Raw genomic sequence first — 18,858 nt, 5'->3', positions numbered from 1 at the left:
CAGTTTTTGAGAACAAGGTATCAATCCAGTAGGAGGCCACGCTCAAGTCCCACACACCTACACAAACAAATAAGAACCTTGCAACCAACGCGATAAAGGGGTTGTCAATCCCTTCACGACCACTTGCAAAAGTGAGATCTGATAGAGATGATAAGATAATATTTTTGGTATTTTTATGATAAAGACTAAAAGTAAAGAAAGCAAAATAAACGGTAATAGAAATAACTTATTGACGGGAGATTAATATGATGGAAAATAGACCCGGGGGCCATAGGTTTCACTAGTGGCTTCTCTCAAGATAGCATAAGTATTACGGTGGGTAAACAAATTACTGTCGAGCAATTGATAGAATTGAGCATAGTTATGAGAATATCTAGGTATGATCATGTATATAGGCATAACGTCCATGACAACTAGACCGACTCCTGCCTGCATCTACTACTATTACTCCACACATCGACCGCTATCCAGCATGCATCTAGAGTATTAAGTTCATAAGAACGGAGTAACGCTCTAAGCAAGATGACATGATGTAGAGGGATAAACTCATGCAATATGATGTGAACCCCATCCTTTTATCCTCGATGGCAACAATACAATACGTGTCGTTTCCCCTACTTTCACTGGGATTGAGCACCGCAATATTGAACCCAAAGCTAAGCACTTCTCCCATTGCAAGAAAGATCAATCTAGTAGGCCAAACCAAACTGATAGTTCGAAGGGACTTGCAAAGATAACCAATCATACATAAAAGAATTCAGACGAGATACAAATATTGTTCATAGATAATCTTGATCATAAACCCACAATTCATCGGATCTCGACAAACACACCGCAAAATAAGATTACATCGAATAGATCTACAAGAGAATCGAGGAGAACTTTGTATTGAGATCCAAAAAGAGAGAAGAAGCCATCTAGCTAATAACTATGGACCCGAAGGTCTGAGGTAAACTACTCACACATCATCAGAGAGGCTATGGTGTTGATGTAGAAGCCCTCCGTGATCAATGCCCCCTCTGGCGGAGCGCCGGAAAAGGCCCCAAGATGGGATCTCACGGGTACAGAAGGTTGCGGCGGTGGAAATAGGGTTTTGGCTCTTTTTTCTGATGGTTTGGGGGTACGTAGGTATATATAGGAGGAAGAAGTAGGTCGGTGGAGCCACGAGGGGCCCACGAGGGTGGAGGGCGTGCCCGGGGGGGTAGGCGCGCCCCCTACCTCGTGGCTTCCTTGTTGGTTGCTTGACGTCCACTCCAAGTCCTCTGGATCACATTTGTTCAGAAAATCACGTTCCCGAAGGTTTCATTCCTTTTGGACTTCGTTTGATATTCTTTTTCTGTGAAACACTGAAATAGGCAAAAAAACAGCAATTCGGGCTGGGCCTCCGGTTAATAGGTTAGTCCCAAAAATAATATAAAAGTGTATAAATAAGCCCATTAATCATCCAAAACTCAACAATAAAAAAACAATGTGTGTTGCCTAGCATATGGACTAAATTTGAGTACATTTTCCCTGTTTGAATTGGATTGTACTCGGGTTAGTTATACAACCATCTAAATATTATCTTCACAACACATGACATGAATATAGGAGAAGTAAATTCCTATATAAATACGAACTACATGTACATACGATCTCAAATTCAAATATATGTATCCATTTTATGTTGAATTCAAATCATAGTACATGTATGCTCTAGCTAGATGTTCGAAATCTGAAGCATGTATGATATACTACGTACAATGTGTTTAACAAGCACAACACACACACAAACACCATTTAGACTAGTAAGGTACACGTGCATTGCACGCATGAGATTTGGCAACCAAATTATGAATAAATACCACATTATAGCATGTAAGCTTTGAGTCATATATGCATGATGTAGATGCTCGTTTAATTCTTATAGTTCATTTCATTCAAAATCATCTAGTTTTTATAAGAAAGCTAATCTATTTTAAGATTCATGGAATTGTGCGTTGCAAGGCATAAAGTAAAAACAAATAATGGCAAATCATGAAAAACATTTGGGCAATTCTGATACGGAAGATTCTAGAACAAAGAAGAAGTGCTTGTGTTTTGAGGTTTGTGCATTATGCTTAAGTTCAACCATGGAGTCTTCTAGATTGTACATGTGGCAAAATCTGGTTGAATCTAGATGATATCCAACGGCCAGTAATGCTCAAATTTGGCATCTCTGCACCATCGGATTGGCCTCATCCAACGACCATCTTTCAAAGTTAAAGTTATCCGCACACTATATAAAAATATAATATATAATATATAGGGGTATAGATATAGATATGTGATGCGAAAGCCATCCATCATCTCCAATTAGAATAGTGTGTCCATGCACGGATGCAATGTGGCCAAATGATGTCTGCCATCGATATCTGAAATTCAAATCAGTCTGACCTTGTTTAATATGTATATAGTACAACATGCTCATTTCCAAACCACACCGCACATATCTCAGTTATATTCATGCATGCATGGGTTTCAAACATCATGATCTCTTATTCAAATATTTGAATTCAACTTTACATTGATTATGACCTCACCTAGTCTTTTACACCCACACAGTCGTCTTCTCTTTTATAATTGTACCACTGACTTTCTCTCGTGCATGCATGCACACACAATACCAGTCGGCATTATCCATCGCACACATGCAACCTTTTTCTTCAGGTCGGTCTCCCATGCATGCACACACACACACACCTCCCCCTCTCCATCATATCGAGCATTCTTTATCTCTCACGTGCATGCACAATGATCGATGTTCCTCTATGTGTGTGTATATATAGCTAGGTCTTTCACAGTTTCCCACACAAACCGATCAATCTATGTCTCTACTCCTAATGTCTCAGTTGGTAGTCTCCGTCTGGGTTTATTTTCGTCCCACCTACCATGGTTTTTTTCGTCACGGTTTGTTTTCGCTGGTTTTTTTCGTCCCACCTTGCACCTCGCTCCCCCTGGTTTATTTCCTGCATGTACGTGCTACCCACCGGTTTTCTGCTCTCCCTCCCAACCCCCCCCCCCCCCCCCCGAGCCGCACCCGTCTCTCCCATCGTGCAAACAACTCCTCTCCCCGATAGCCCTCTCACACGCTAGGGTTCCTTGAGCCGCCGCCGTGCTACCTCTCGAGCACAGCGTTGGTTTTTCCTTGAAGAGGAAAGGGTGATGCAGCAAAGTAGTGTAAGTATTTCCCTCAGTTTTTGAGAACAAGGTATCAATCCAGTAGGAGGCCACGCTCAAGTCCCACACACCTACACAAACAAATAAGAACCTTGCAACCAACGCGATAAAGGGGTTGTCAATCCCTTCACGACCACTTGCAAAAGTGAGATCTGATAGAGATGATAAGATAATATTTTTGGTATTTTTATGATAAAGACTAAAAGTAAAGAAAGCAAAATAAACGGTAATAGAAATAACTTGTTGACGGGAGATTAATATGATGGAAAATAGACCCGGGGGCCATAGGTTTCACTAGTGGCTTCTCTCAAGATAGCATAAGTATTACGGTGGGTAAACAAATTACTGTCGAGCAATTGATAGAATTGAGCATAGTTATGAGAATATCTAGGTATGATCATGTATATAGGCATAACGTCCGTGACAACTAGACCGACTCCTGCCTGCATCTACTACTATTACTCCACACATCGACCTCTATCCAGCATGCATCTAGAGTATTAAGTTCATAAGAACGGAGTAACGCTCTAAGCAAGATGACATGATGTAGAGGGATAAACTCATGCAATATGATGTGAACCCCATCCTTTTATCCTTGATGGCAACAATACAATACGTGTCGTTTCCCCTACTTTCACTGGGATTGAGCACCGCAATATTGAACCCAAAGCTAAGCACTTCTCCCATTGCAAGAAAGATCAATCTAGTAGGCCAAACCAAACTGATAGTTCGAAGGGACTTGCAAAGATAACCAATCATACATAAAAGAATTCAGACGAGATACAAATATTGTTCATAGATAATCTTGATCATAAACCCACAATTCATCGGATCTCGACAAACACACCGCAAAATAAGATTACATCGAATAGATCTACAAGAGAATCGAGGAGAACTTTGTATTGAGATCCAAAAAGAGAGAAGAAGCCATCTAGCTAATAACTATGGACCCGAAGGTCTGAGGTAAACTACTCACACATCATCAGAGAGGCTATGGTGTTGATGTAGAAGCCCTCCGTGATCAATGCCCCCTCTGGCGGAGCGCCGGAAAAGGCCCCAAGATGGGATCTCACGGGTACAGAAGGTTGCGGCGGTGGAAATAGGGTTTTGGCTCTTTTTTCTGATGGTTTGGGGGTACGTAGGTATATATAGGAGGAAGAAGTAGGTCGGTGGAGCCACGAGGGGCCCACGAGGGTGGAGGGCGTGCCCGGGGGGGTAGGCGCGCCCCCTACCTCGTGGCTTCCTTGTTGGTTGCTTGACGTCCACTCCAAGTCCTCTGGATCACATTTGTTCAGAAAATAACGTTCCCGAAGGTTTCATTCCTTTTGGACTTCGTTTGATATTCTTTTTCTGTGAAACACTGAAATAGGCAAAAAAAACAGCAATTCGGGCTGGGCCTCCGGTTAATAGGTTAGTCCCAAAAATAATATAAAAGTGTATAAATAAGCCCATTAATCATCCAAAACAGAATATATAATAGCAAGGAACAATCAAAAATTATTGATACGCTGGAGACGTATCAAGCATCCCCAAGCTTAATTCCTGCTCGTCCTCGAGTAGGTAAATGATAAATACAGAATTTTTGATGTGGAATGCTACTTAGCATAATTTTCAATGTAATTCTCTTATTTGTGGTATGAATATTCAGATCCGAAAGATTCAAGATAAAAGTTTAATATTGACATAAAAGTAATAATACTTCAAGCATACTAACTAAGCAATTATGTCTTCTCAAAATAACATGGCCAAAGAAAGTTCATCCCTACAAAATCATATAGTTTGGTCATGCTCCATTTTCGTCACACAAGAATGCTCTCATCATGCACAACCCCGATGACAAGCCAAGCAATTGTTTCATACTTTAGTAATCTCAAACTTTTTTCAACTTTCACGCAATATATGAGCGTGAGCCATGGATATAGCACTATGGGTGGAATAGAATATGATGATGGGGGTTATGTGGAGAAGACAAAAAGGGAGAGAGTCTCACATTGACGCGGCTAATCAACGAGCTCGGGAGATGCTCATCAATTGATGTCAATGCAAGGAGTAGGGATTGCCATGCAACGGATGCACTAGAGCTATAAATGCATAAAAGCTCAAAAGAAACTAAGTGGGTGTGCATCCAACTTGCTTGCTCACGAAGACCTAGGGCATTTGAGGAAGCCCATTGTTGGAATATACAAGCCAAGTTCTATAATGAAAAAATTCCCACTAGTATATGAAAGTGACAAAACAAGAGACTCTCTATCATAAAGATCATGGTGCTACTTTGAAGCACAAGTGTGGAAAAAAGGATAGTAGCATTGCCCCTTTTTTTTGGGCCTTTCTCTTTTTTTCTCTTTTTTTGGGACAATGCTCTATGAATGATGATCATCACACTTCTATTTATTTACAACTCAATGATTACAACTCGATACTAGAACAAAGTATGACTCTATATGAATGCCTCTGGCGGTGTACCGGGAAGGGCAATGAATCAAGAGTGACATGTATGAAATAATATGCATGGTGGCTTTGCCACAAATACGATGTCAACTACATGATCATGCGAGGCAATATGACAGTGATGAAGCGTGTCATAATAAACGGAACGGTGGAAAGTTGCATGGCAATATATCTCGGAATGGCTACGGAAATGCCATAATAGGTAGGTATGGTGACTGTTTTGAGGAAGATATAAGGAGGTTTATGTGTGATAGAGCTTATCGTATCACGGGGTTTGGATGCACCGGCGAAGTTTGCACCAACTCTCAAGGTGAGAAAGGGCAATGCACGGTACCGAAGAGGCTAGCAATGATGGAAGGGTGAGAGTGCGTATAATCCATGGACTCAACATTAGTCATAAAGAACTCACATACTTATTGCAAAAATCTACAAGTCATCAAAAATGAAGCACTACGCGCATGCTCCCAGGGGGACAGATTGGTAGGAAAAGACCATCGCTCGTCCCCGACCGCCACTCATAAGGAGGACAATCAAAGAACACCTCATGTTTCAAATTTGTTACACAATGTTTACCGTACGTGCATGCTACGGGACTTGCAAACTTCAACACAAGTATTTCTCAAATTCACAATTACTCAACTAGCACAACTTTAATACCACTACCTCCATATCTCAAAACAGTCATCAAGCATCAAACTTCTCTTAGTATTCAACGCACTTATAAGAAAGTTTTTACTAATCTTGGATGCCTATCATATTAGGACTAATTTCACAATTTAAGCAAATTACCATGCTATTTTGTAGGACTCTCAAAATAATATAAGTGAAGCTGAGATACAATAGTTTCTATAAAACAAAACCACCACCGTGCTCTAAAAGATATACGTGAAGCACTAGAGCAAAAACTATATAGCTCAAAATATATAAGTGAAGCACAAAGAGTATTCTAATAAATTCCGAATCATGTGTGTCTCTCTCAAAAGGTGTGTACAACGAGGATGATCGTGGTAAACTAAAAAGCAAAGACTCAAATCATACAAGACGCTCCAAGCAAAACACATATCATGTGGTGAATAAAAATATAGCTCCAAGTAAAGTTACCGATGGACGAAGACGAAAGAGGGGATGCCTTCCGGGGCATCCCCAAGCTTTGGCTTTTTGGTGTCCTTGGATTTACCTTCGGGTGCCTTGGGCATCCCCAAGCTTTGGCTTTTTGGTGTCCTTTGATTTACCTTGGGGTGCCTTGGGCTTGTTCCATAATCCATCAAATCTTTACCCAAAACTTGAAAACTTCACAACACAAAACTCAACAGAAAATCTCATGAGCTCCGTTAGCGAAAGAAAACAAAACACCACTTCAAGTTACTGTATTGAACTCATTATTTATTTATATTGGTGTTAAACCTACTGTATTCCAACTTCTCTATGGTTTATAAACTCTTTTACTAGCCCCCTACCTCGTGGCTTCCTCGTTGGTTGCTTGACGTCCACTCCAAGTCCTCTGGATCACATTTGTTCCGAAAATCACGTTCTCGAAGGTTTCATTCTGTTTGGACTCCGTTTGATATTCAACACTGAAATAGGCAAAAAAACAGCAATTCGGGCTGGGCCTCCGGTTAATAAGTTAGTCCCAAAAATAATATAGAAGTGTATAAATAAGCCCATTAATCATTCAAAATAGAATATATAATAGCATGGAACAATATAAGACCTGTCACGCCGCACCGGAGCTCCTCGACCAGCCCCACCTCAGGCCACTCCACCCACTGCTTCTCCCTCCGCCCGCGCCGCTCTCTTCCTCGCCGGCGCTGCCCACCACGAGCGGGGAGGCCCCAGATCATCTCGAGCAAGTCAGCGGGGCGGTGGCCAGATCCGCCACGGCAACATCTCGTCTAGATGGGACGCGCCGGGAGAGGTAGATCGAGGCGGCGGGCACCGTGTGCGTCTTGTCTCTTGGGACGCCACTCTGACCCGATCCGGCGAGGAGGCAGCCTCCGTCTGCGGCAACGAGGGCGCCGGCCGGCTGCGCGAGAGGTCGATCTGATTGTGCCTCCATGACGGCATTGTGATGCCCACCGCCGACGGCGCTGCGTCGCGACCAAAGGGGCACCCGGCCACGGCCGGGGACTCACTGCAGTTGAAGCACACCATCTCGCCACCATGTATGTTGTGTGTTCTTGTGCTGCAGGTCCTTGGGGTTGGGTGTTCTTGTCGCCACCATGTTCATACAGGCACGAATTGGACTGAGGAATGCTAACAGAGGAGGAGAAGACCATGCAAGTACGTATGTGCCAAAATTGATAGATTTAACTCTAGGTATTGCATTATTTTGCTGTGGTGTGGTAGTACTCTTTAAAGAATTTGTTGGAGATAGCAAAAGTACTAGATGAAGGATCCATTGATTTAAAACACGTGGAAAGCATTCGGTTTAGTAAATATTGTATATACCCTTCCCCTGAAAAGTTTGACGTTGTTACTTGGGAAAAAGGAAAATGCCCACAGATCAAATCCTTTGATACATTGATTAATTTTTAGTTATGCAAAGTTTAAACTTCAGTCATGCCTTGTTGGTTGTTTTCCCCAATAAATATCTACCAACTGCAGGTCCTTGGGGTTGGGTGCGGCAACTCGCGGCTCGAAGACAATCTTTTGTGGTGGGGCGTCGCCGCCGGCGGCGGCACCTGCATAGATCGTCTCGCTGAGAACGAAGAGATGCTCCTCTGATTTGGAGCTGTAGAAAGGAGGTGGTTGCAGACACAAAGTGGGGACACACAACTCCCAGTCATAATATTCTTTATCTTGGCTCGTTGTTTGGGGATGGACGCATCAATCTGATCGCGCTCTCCTCCATGCCAAACGGATCCTTGGTTCGGAGGTGCGCGGCGCCGACGATGACAACCTTTCTATCGACGCAAGGGCAGCAGGAGCTCATGACGCTGTTGATGCCACCACCATGCACGGGGTTGATGCAAGGTGGGACAAGTATGTATACCAGGCAAAGTACTCAATCTGTTTGGCATTTAGCTTTTTGATTCTGTTTTTAGTGAGCTTTTTGATTCAGATAATTTGTTTACCTGATGCCTTCACTCAAGGTAATCTGTTTGTGTGACATTTTGCTTTTTGATTCTGTGCGATCACTAATGGGGAGAACATAAAACTTCAATTGAGGGCACTGTGATTCTCTAGCTACATGTATCATGTCAGTGACGTCTTTCCATGAATCTTCTATTCATTATATAACCTCTCAGGCCCTTAGAAAAGTATCTCTGTTAACTCGATTTCTTTCTGCTGATTCTTATAGAGCTTCTGCAGGAGGGCGTCACCTGCGGCATCACTTGCATCGACCTCTCACCGATCACCGTCCCGAGGATGCACGACAGACTGGCGGAGCAGGGCACCAGTGATTGTTTCACCAATTTGCTCGACTCATGGTTCCCTTCCTCTGTCCACGCAACGTTGCCCATTGTTGCTAACTTGTTAATTCATCAGGCCCATTATTGCGGCTACATAGTCTGTTAATCTTGCCTGCCTTCTTAGGAGAAACCAATTTACTAAGGGTAACTATTCTTTATTTACATTTTATTTGTTTCTTCCTGCTACTTGTACGATTTGCGTCGGAAATATTCTGACTACTTGCATGAATTTTAGACCCTACTTGCACAGTTGCTTGCATTTTGTGTTGAGAAACATCTGCTACTTAAATGTACATAATACTTGCAAGTTCTATTTGTTGACTTGTGCCATGATAGCTTTAGGCCTTTAGTTGTACAAAACTGCCAAAGTAGGAGACAACCACCTGCAGCTCAATCCTTGTTTAACTCGACAGACAAGCTAAAGTAAATGCGGAGCCAAGATAAATTGTTGTAAGCCTTTTACTGACTAGGAACGAGGGGTTGTAGGAAGGAACACTGCACTATGAGTATGCCCTTTATTAGCTCTTTACCCTTTTCTGTAACACTAGCCTATAGAAGGATGGATGGTGTCAAGCTCCGGGCAACAAGTAGGATTATCTCAGTAGTAAGCAGTCAGCACCACTATCTGAGATTGCACATTTACGACCATGGTGGCACACAGAAAAGGAAGCTTGGTCTGAAACAAATTGCCAAATGCTAGGATCAACATTTCTTTTCTAGAGCATCTCCTTTTTGGGAAAGTTGTTGTCGAGAACTCAGTTGCGTGTTCCTTTATTTTCAAGAAACTCTATATAGACCTTGATAGCTTGAATATAATGTTTTAGTATGGTGTATTTGTAAGGTACAATCCATTCATAATTATTGGTAGTAACATGTGTGTATGTGTATCTTTAAACGTACTGTTGCTAGATCAAAATTTGGACATACATAGATAGCTCCAGATGCAGCCTAAATGTTTTTTTACTTCCCATATAATCACTGTTGTGAATCCTTGTGCGGTTGTGCCTAGATATATCTAAATGCATCTGCTGCTATATCTCTCAATACTCAATAGCACGGTTTCATGGCTAATCAGTGCCACTGTTATGTGTGTTGATGTTTGAACCGAACCAGCGATTTGTTAGAACTTATATTGTTTCTTGTATAGGATGTCGGTTTCCAAATCATAAGAATATTTGCTTTGCTTTGTTTTTTATATTTGCAGGTTGGCAATTCCGAAGTTATTGCCTTTCTACTTCAAACTAAAATAATTCCTCTTTGTATTTAATATGGAGATGGGCACTGAACTTTAAAAAACAGTATGAACTCAACCCCTTCTGTAAATCAAATATTTCATTTGCGGGGACGACGTGGGGCTCACGTCGAGCACTTCACCTGCAATGGGTGTGGACTTCTCCGTCTGCCAAACATGCTACAAGTACGAGCACCACGAGGGAACTGCCTGGAGTGCAAGACCCGCCACAAGCTCCTCAAGGGTCAGTCAGCCTCCACCCACGGCCGAAGGCACTTGCAGATGTGAAGAATATCCATGTCCGATTACATCGCCAGAAAGCAAAAACCATGAGAGCCCACACTAATCTTCAAGGTAAAAATTGTCCTGTAGTCTTTTCTAATATTTCATTTGTATGTTGGTTTGGTAAACTTAGCATGCTGCGAGCTATTTTTAAGAAAGTTTAGTCATACCTGATGCTGCTATGAAAAATACATGTTAGGACTACTTACATGCCTATAATTAGGCCCACCAGTTTGGATGGCAAACAATTGCAGCTGCGAAGAATAGGATATCTTCTCGATCTCAGGGATCAGCCCATCTGATCTTTTGTTTGATTGGCTTTGCGGTTTTGTTGGGCATATAAGTTTGTGCTGGGTATATGATCATATTTTTGCTGGCACTGATGTATGGCCTTCCTTATGGTTATTTTTTATAAAAATAAATTGTGTCAGTTTTGCCATCGATGATAGTAATAGTATCAAGTTCATATGGTAAAATAACTGACATGAAATACTACCCTCGGTTTAGATCTATTTCATGAAGGTCTCATATTAACACCTATGAGTGGGAGTTTCATAATATAGAGTTACTTATAAGATTGGATACTATTTTTTGATCGGAAAATATCTATTGCCGATAAGAACGTATTTCACATAATAAATTGCTGGTTCATGCTGGAGCTTGAAATGTATTTTTTTTTCTGTAGGGAATTTTGAAACGAGCAGAAGATTAGTAACTTCTACGACATCAAAGATCTGACCTTTTAGAGTATGCACCATATTGATTTACTTATTGATTTATTCACACTATATCAGATTTGTCTTGAACGTGATACTTTATTGACTGTACTGGACACGGGAAGTTAACTGTTTTAATTATATAGGATTAGTCTGCACCAATTGCTGCATAAGTTCTCCTTGATACCAGTTTACATACTTGCGCTACTAGGCCTTTGGTCGGTTTGCAACTGGTATTTTATACATGTACGAGTATTCTCATGGTATTTCTATATGTTTTAATTAGTACCAGATGGAATTTGGGAATTAGTCTTACAAAGAGAAGAGAAAAGGAAACATTATTCACGAGTTTGCAGGAATATGGAAACTAAAGGTAGTCTGTTAGCATAAGTAAAAAATGTTTTTCATTTTATTTCTTGGTTCGACCAAATTACATTTTGTCCGAACGTATGGATGATCGACACAATGGACGTACGTAGTTTCTGGTTAGCACTAATCGGATAACGATTATGCCTACTATTAACATTTTTGTGCATTGTTTGGTCTTATGCATTTTAGTTAAATACATCCTTTGTGACGAATAATGATTTTTGAGCATACTATATTCTTTTCATGTGGGGGAGATCGCTGATAGAAAAGAAAATTGTGTTTCTGATATGTTATGCTTATTTCTAAGTGCTTCCAATTTCCAACTACTAGGTATGCAGCCTTAGATGAACAACTACCTCTTTATTTGCTTGAGGATGATTTGATTGTGCAATTAAGACTACATAATTTCACTTTTCATTTATATTTATTGGTGAGGGCGAGCTGGCGGCGGCATGGCGCACTGGTGCGCGTGACCGTGGGTTCGGCTAGGGTGCGAGCTGATCTGGCATGTGCACTGGCGAAGTAAGGCGTACAGGTGCTCCAACCGGCTGGGTGCGTTGGTCCGTGGCAGAGGTGCGAGGTGGGCGTGGATCTGGCGCCTAGCATGCGCGAGGGAGGATATATGGGCGTTGAGCGTTTCTTCGCGGCGGGAGGTGTGACTGTGCTGCTCTGCAGATTGATGACGTTGTTCTCCTGGTTTCGTGGATCTGCAGCGGGGTAGCCGGTGGTTGCGGCGCCGGAGAATGCTGGGGCAACGGCCTCGGGCTGATGGCTGCTATGGCAGGGGCTGCTACACCGGCTCGGGATGGTGGATTTGGAGTGATGCACTCAGATCTGACCCTGGCAACCGCGTTGTTTCTATGTCGCATGAGTTGCTGCAGCTGGTCGTCGCGTGAGGGCTATGCCGGCTGACGGCAAGGGGGTACCCTACACAATGTGCTTGGCTCTGATGGCCTGGGTATCGTTGCGTGACCAGATTTGCAAGCAAGCTCACTGATAGGAGATCATGGACTTAGGCGAAAGCTCCATGACCTTCTTAGAGGCATAGTCATAGACATCTTCCTATCCTTTCATGTGCTTGGGCTCTCCGGGTGAGAAACTAAACTCCAGTTTTCTGGAGTGGGTGGCGGCGGCATTTACGTCGTAACCATCTTCGGAGGCGTCGCCTTGGAGGGCCAGCCTTTGGATGTCGTGTGGGGCTCTTTCGTTTTCAAGGGTGGTGTATGTCGGGGCTGCGGCTCCGGGATCTTCTATTAAGTGTCGAGGCTGCGGCCTCGGGCAGTACTACGACGACAGCTCCAAGAGGTAGGGCTGCTTGTTGGCATGGCTTGGGTGAGGACCTTGAAGTGCGGAAGCAGCAAGGTTGTCAGCTCCGTCAATGCGCCCCAGTCGGGACTGTTGGATGACATGTTGGGCCAGCGGCCCAGGATGTGGTGCAGCGTTCGTGGTCTATGTGCGGTTGGCCTGAGCAGCGTGAGCTGCGGGTAGCTGTATCGTTCGGCGTTAGTGCTTGAGGGACAGCGGTGGTGGTGGCGGCACCGGAAGGTGGTGCGGCGTTCGTGGTCTGTGTGCGGCTGTCAGGAGCAGCGTGGGCTACAGTTAGTTGTATCATGCGGCGTTGCTGCTCGAGGAAGAGCGGTGGCATATCGGGGTTGTGGCGCCAGAAGGTGGTGTCGGTAGAGTGTGTAGGGTCTGGCGAAGCAGTGGATGTCAAGACGGCGGCCTTGAGAGATTTTCAGCTTCGAGGGCATGGACCTCGTGTCTTGTGGGTGACGTGATTGCCATCGGTGTCGGTCGTCAGCATGTTGGTTTTTGCAGCTATCGCAGGGCTATGGAGTGCTTGCCTTTTCATCTCTGCGGGTGAGTCCCGGGTCTGCTCCTCCCTTAGCAGTCACGACTTCTTCTTTTCGGCAGTGATGAAAGGTCAGATTGATCGGTGGAGCTCCTCCCCTCCATGTTGGTGTGTGTTTTGGTTGGTTGACATTTGTTGTGGTATTCCACATGTCGTTGAGGGTGGGCTCAGTGACGGAGCCAAAAAAATTGGATTAGGGGGGCCGATTGCAGTCAAAACAGGTTAGGGAGGGCCAAAGAATAGAAAAATAAGACTTTAAGCATCAAATAATTTCTAATTATGCACTGTTCATGACTGAATTAGCAGCAAAGTCCTAATGTCAGGGGGGCCAGGGCCCCTGCTGGTCCCCCTGCCTCCGCCACTGGGTGGGCTTTGCCATGTGTGTTGCAGTCTTTGGAGTAGGCTTGGCCCTTGTTGTTTTGATTTTCGCACTAGACAATTCTTTTCTGCTTAATTAATAGACAAGGCAATCTTTGTCTCTGTTCTGAAGAAAAAAGAATTTATTGGTGAGATCTTTGTGGCCGGTGAGAAATTTTGTATTGACATATAATGAGAATAACCTACCACAAGTAACTCCACAAATGATTATGAGGAGACCACTGGGCGCCCGTTTTATGTCCGAGGACATCCGGGACGCAGGAGGGAAGAATGATCTTCAACCTTGGAGACAAAGCTTAATAATTTGTTTGATTCATTTATGCATTATAGCCCGTAGCAACGCATGGGCATTCCACTCATCGGTAGCTAATATCCTGAGTATTTTGATAACGGGTTTAGGTCTGGACGGTTATTGAGCTTGCATTGATGAAATAGTTGACAAAGAAGGAACTGAAATGAGGTTATTGAGGCTGCATTTAAGAATCTTGGTTGATGAGCTGATATCTGACCAAAAACTCAAGAACTAGAAGCAAGCCTGACATCCTTTTTCTGTAATCGGTATGTTCTCGGTAGCAAGCCTGTCATCCTTTTCTATCCACATGATGCTTAGGGGCCGTTTGGATTAGCACCAACACCGACCCTACCATTTTTTTGGCATGCCCCTGTGATTTGGACCCTGTTTGGACCATCGCCAAAATATTGGCTCGCCCCGAAGGCTCAGTGTTACTTCTGCCAACTCGTGGGCACATCGAGGGCGCCAAAATTGGTCGCCAAAAAATTGGCGAGCACGTCCCTCGCCGGCTGATACGAGGATCTCGTGTTAGTTTTTTTTAATCTCGTATAGTTCGAACAATCGGTGCGGAGGATTAATCGGCTGAGTATTTCTTTGGGTCGTCATCACTTAGATCGCACAACTAATTCTGTTTAGCACAGTCCAATAGCCGGAGAAGAAATTGTACTACTAAATTACGTTTGTTTGTTTCTTTTTCTTTTTTTCCGAATGAAATTGTCTCTGTTTTCGTAAAGGCAGCCGCAAGTTTCGTTGAGCTCAAAAGTTGTACCTGTACGTGTTCTTTTCTAAAAATAAAAGATGTACTCTTACGTCCAACTTTCTTTTCATTGTTTTTGTGAATGACCCATTTCATTTCTTTCTGCATGCTACAGTTAGTTAAGTGTCCATATTACAAAAATAAAGTTTTGAGTTTATTTGTTATTGGCTCAACATTATAACTAAAAACACAAATCAATTCAAGTTGTCAAACCAAATGTAATATCTGCCAACATTTTGGAAGGTTCAGTGGCTATAAACCAAACAATAAAAACTTGCCAATTTTTTGGTCATGCCAAAAATTTGATAGGGAAAATTGGGGCACAAACCAAACACACCCTTACTGTTTTTTGTACTTGTTCGTCACCAATCAATAAAACATTGGGTATTCATTACATATGGTGAATGGCCTTCTAGATTTGTGAGTTCATAGGTAGTTATACAACAGCAGAGCCATGTTCTAAAAACAGATTCGAGCCTTTCCTTGGTTTGGAGTTGGGTCCCGAAGAAACGTTCAAGCGCATGAAATCAGTTCTTTTCAAGAACGCAATTGCTTTTTTTCTCTCATAGATTCCACTCGTAACATATCACAAGTATCTTCAGTCTAAGAAAATAAGAAAAGTGAACTTACATGATTTATTTAAATTACTAAATAACTTACTAGATAATGTATATTTCCGTTTGAGCATTCCAAAAACTGAATGCCACTCCATTAAGCTGTAGGATGCATAAGGTAAGGGAAATATAGGAGGCCCAGACATCTGTAGTAATACCAGAAGTGGAAGAACAAGGGCAAGCAAATATGTAAAAGGGCCAATGATAGGCAGAAAAAGATTCACGTGGTTAATAGTTCATGTTTTGCACCAAGGAAGAACAGAGGAATGGAACCAAAGAGAAATGAGAGAGCATACACCTTTGCTAGATTTTATGAACTGAACTAATGTACAAAAACACATATTGTTATCTTGGTGCATGTAGTTATTTAATTTAACAACCTGAATTCCACATGAAGCGTACTGTACTGGACTTCTCTGGTCTTTACATGTGCTCATATTTCATAATTTGGATCAGAAATGAAGCCTATGCGTATGTATAAAGCATTTGCATTATACTAATATTGTGTGTGTTGTTTTTAATGCCAAAGGTGAATCTGAACCTGTTCAGACCACGTGGAGGATTTCTCTGGTGCACTATCACTGGCAAGGTTGGCATGGGAGTAGGCCCGTACCATGGGTTCGTGTGGCTGGAGGGCCGTGTCCAGTGCTGCGATTGCCTGATGTCCATGTGGAGCATAGCTCGGCATGAGGTGATATCCTTCTATGATACCGTGGTTATATCATCACTAGGCCATATAGTTTACCAATAACCATCTTAAGTACTTCCACTGAACCATCATGATTGCCGACTAATTTTTGTGTTCATGGTTATATTTCAAAGAACCGGTTTAGAGAAATGCGAACAATGGTTGGGGGGTTCTAAGAAGGATGACCCTAAATGGGAGCATGACAGACACCGTGGTCCAGGAAATAAGGGGTAATCCCGTGGTGTCTACTATGCTTTCAGAAATCCTATGCAGTTAGGGAGATTCCTTCAGATTTTTGCATGATGAGCCGGTAGCTGTAAAGGATCGTGGTGTCTACTATGCTTTTCAGAAAGGTGAGTGCATTTGTGAAGCTTCCTGCAGAGTTTCACATGATGAGTAGGTAAATGTGCTGCTTGTGCGTTTACCAAGTAGTTATATAGGAGAGCACACAAGCAACAGACTACATAGCTTGTGCTAATTTCTAATGATAAGTTTTATCGCATATGAACAAGTTATATTGCCAGTTAAGTTATTAATAGAAATTGAGTTGCTTATCATTGAGTAAAAGACGTTCCTTTAGAGTATTTATAGTTTTATACTAATACTTTATCAAGGTGATATGCTGAAGATTTGTGATTATCACAGTATGGCCTTTACATTGCTTTGTTCATGTCTATACATGTACTTAACTTGGATGAGCCATTATCTGCAAAATATATTTCATGAACTCCATAGCAGATATCCCGATTCAAAGTAATAGAGCTAGAGATGTTAACATTTGTTGCTGGAAACACAAGCACTAATTTTTTTATTGCATTTGAACTAGATATGGTTGTATCTTAGAGATTGTTGCTTTGGACAGGATTTACTATATTTTTGCAGCAGGCTACATGCTTCTCTGAATGACCATTTAAGGAGTGAACATGAATTGTTGATGTATATGTTCCATGCTCCATGGGGAGGGAACAAGGATTGATTTTCGCCAGGAGTAGGGAGAGTATGGTGAGTTACTTCTATGCTTTAAGGGGCTTCCAGAACTACTTGATTGTGAAACAAGTCACTAGGTACTAGATGAATTATATGGATTGTACCACCGTCCGTCCAAGCTGTAGAAACTCCTATCCCTGAATTTCTATTTATTGGAACCATTAGATTTATTAGTATTTTAGTCATTACATTTCTATAGAGGCTATGTGAAGCAAAGAAACTCCTATCCCTTTTAAATTTTAATACATGTAAAGTACTACATGTCAGTAAGGAGCTGACACTCTTGGACAGTGAGAAATTATTGACGTTTGGTAATGAGAAATTATTGACGTTTGGTATAGAAATATAATTACATGAAAAACATAGTTTAATTATTGATGTCATAATTTTTTTTGGCCATACCTGCATATTTACAACCCTCTTATCTTTATTACTACACTGTTCTTTGCTATACATGATAGTTCAGCTATGAAATTGACTACAGCTTACATGCATACTGACCAGACTTGCCTAACAGAAGCACAAACACAAATGGACACTCTGCAGTTGTATCAGACACACCACCACAAGACATGATGTGTGCGTCACAATTCTTAGCAGCGACCGTTACGACCGTGCAATGCCAAGATTGCTAGCGACAAGGATTTGAGGAGGACAAGACGGTAGCTATCGACAAGGATTCAAGAGGGACCAGATGCCATGGTAGTGGTTGTAATATTAGTCGAGACGAATTTGAAAAAATTGAGTCGAGATGTGGAGATATGATGGATTTTGCAAAAAAAAAAAAGATCGAGTAAATTTTTGCTACAGAGAACATATCGGTGTGCATGTACTGATTGCACTTGCTTCATGGCGCAAGACGTTTATCCTGCTACGAAAAATGTATTATTTTTTATTAGAGAAGGGGGGTTCCAAGGCAGAGATAGTGAGTAGAAGAAAAGTTATCTACCATAAAACACGACAAGGTCACATGACATGCACTGATTGCATTTGCTTTATGACGCAATATGTTTATCCTTCTATTAAAATGTATTATTTTTTATTGGAAAAGGGGGCTTCAATGGCAGAGATAGTAGGAAGAAGAAAAGTTATCTACCATAAAAAAGGTCACATGACATGCACGACGATCCTAACGTTACATGTTAGACATGTTTTTAAAGTAAAGGGTTCCAACAAAAAAAGAAATGTCTCGCTATGGCAGGAAAACGAGTAGTAAGGGGAGGGCCCGGCAGAAAAAAGAGAGACCACGTGTTGGTGATAACAGTCGGATAGTCTGGACAACCATATTTCTCCTCCAGAGTAATGCTACATCTACGGGAAGTTCTTTTACGGGTTCAACGGACTATCGACTGTGGGAGGATGGGGCCAACCCCAGCTGAAAATCAGGGGGAGAAAGATGAGTTAGAAGGAGATTCTAAAACTCTCGTAAGGGTCTGTGCGTCTAGGATTATTGTCTCCTTCATATATGGTATGTATTTAAGATAGTCCAAACTGTTTAGATGGATAAATTTTATGAAGACAAATTCATTCTTATGCATTGTGGCCCGTAGCAACGCACGGGCATTTTACTAGTATCTAGTGAGGTCTCACCCTCTTTCCCACGTCCACATCAATCAATCTATACCTCTCTATA

General features: G+C 42.2%; 2 long non-coding RNA genes across 3 annotated transcripts; both read left to right on the top strand.

The window, feature by feature from the left end:
* Positions 1–7,330: 7,330 nt before the first annotated feature.
* Positions 7,331–11,458, top strand: LOC109761817 (uncharacterized). Of its 2 annotated transcripts, none has more exons than XR_002232605.4 (5): positions 7,331–7,926; positions 8,251–8,845; positions 8,948–9,203; positions 10,264–10,644; positions 11,258–11,458. It is a non-coding gene; the product is annotated as an uncharacterized lncRNA (long non-coding RNA). The 2 variants fall into 2 exon arrangements; XR_012203371.1 differs by having other exon boundaries at positions 7,360–7,926; positions 8,959–9,203.
* A 3,259-nt stretch (positions 11,459–14,717) lies between these two features.
* LOC141039303 (uncharacterized) lies at positions 14,718–18,640 on the top strand. The gene is made up of 3 exons (XR_012200233.1): positions 14,718–16,591; positions 17,101–17,240; positions 17,730–18,640. It is a non-coding gene; the product is annotated as an uncharacterized lncRNA (long non-coding RNA).
* Positions 18,641–18,858: the final 218 nt, after the last annotated feature.

This window comes from Aegilops tauschii, chromosome 1, assembly GCF_002575655.3.
Source record: "Aegilops tauschii subsp. strangulata cultivar AL8/78 chromosome 1, Aet v6.0, whole genome shotgun sequence".
NCBI classification, from domain to species: Eukaryota; Viridiplantae; Streptophyta; class Magnoliopsida; order Poales; family Poaceae; genus Aegilops; species Aegilops tauschii.
This window is presented reverse-complemented; position numbering and strand designations above follow the sequence as displayed.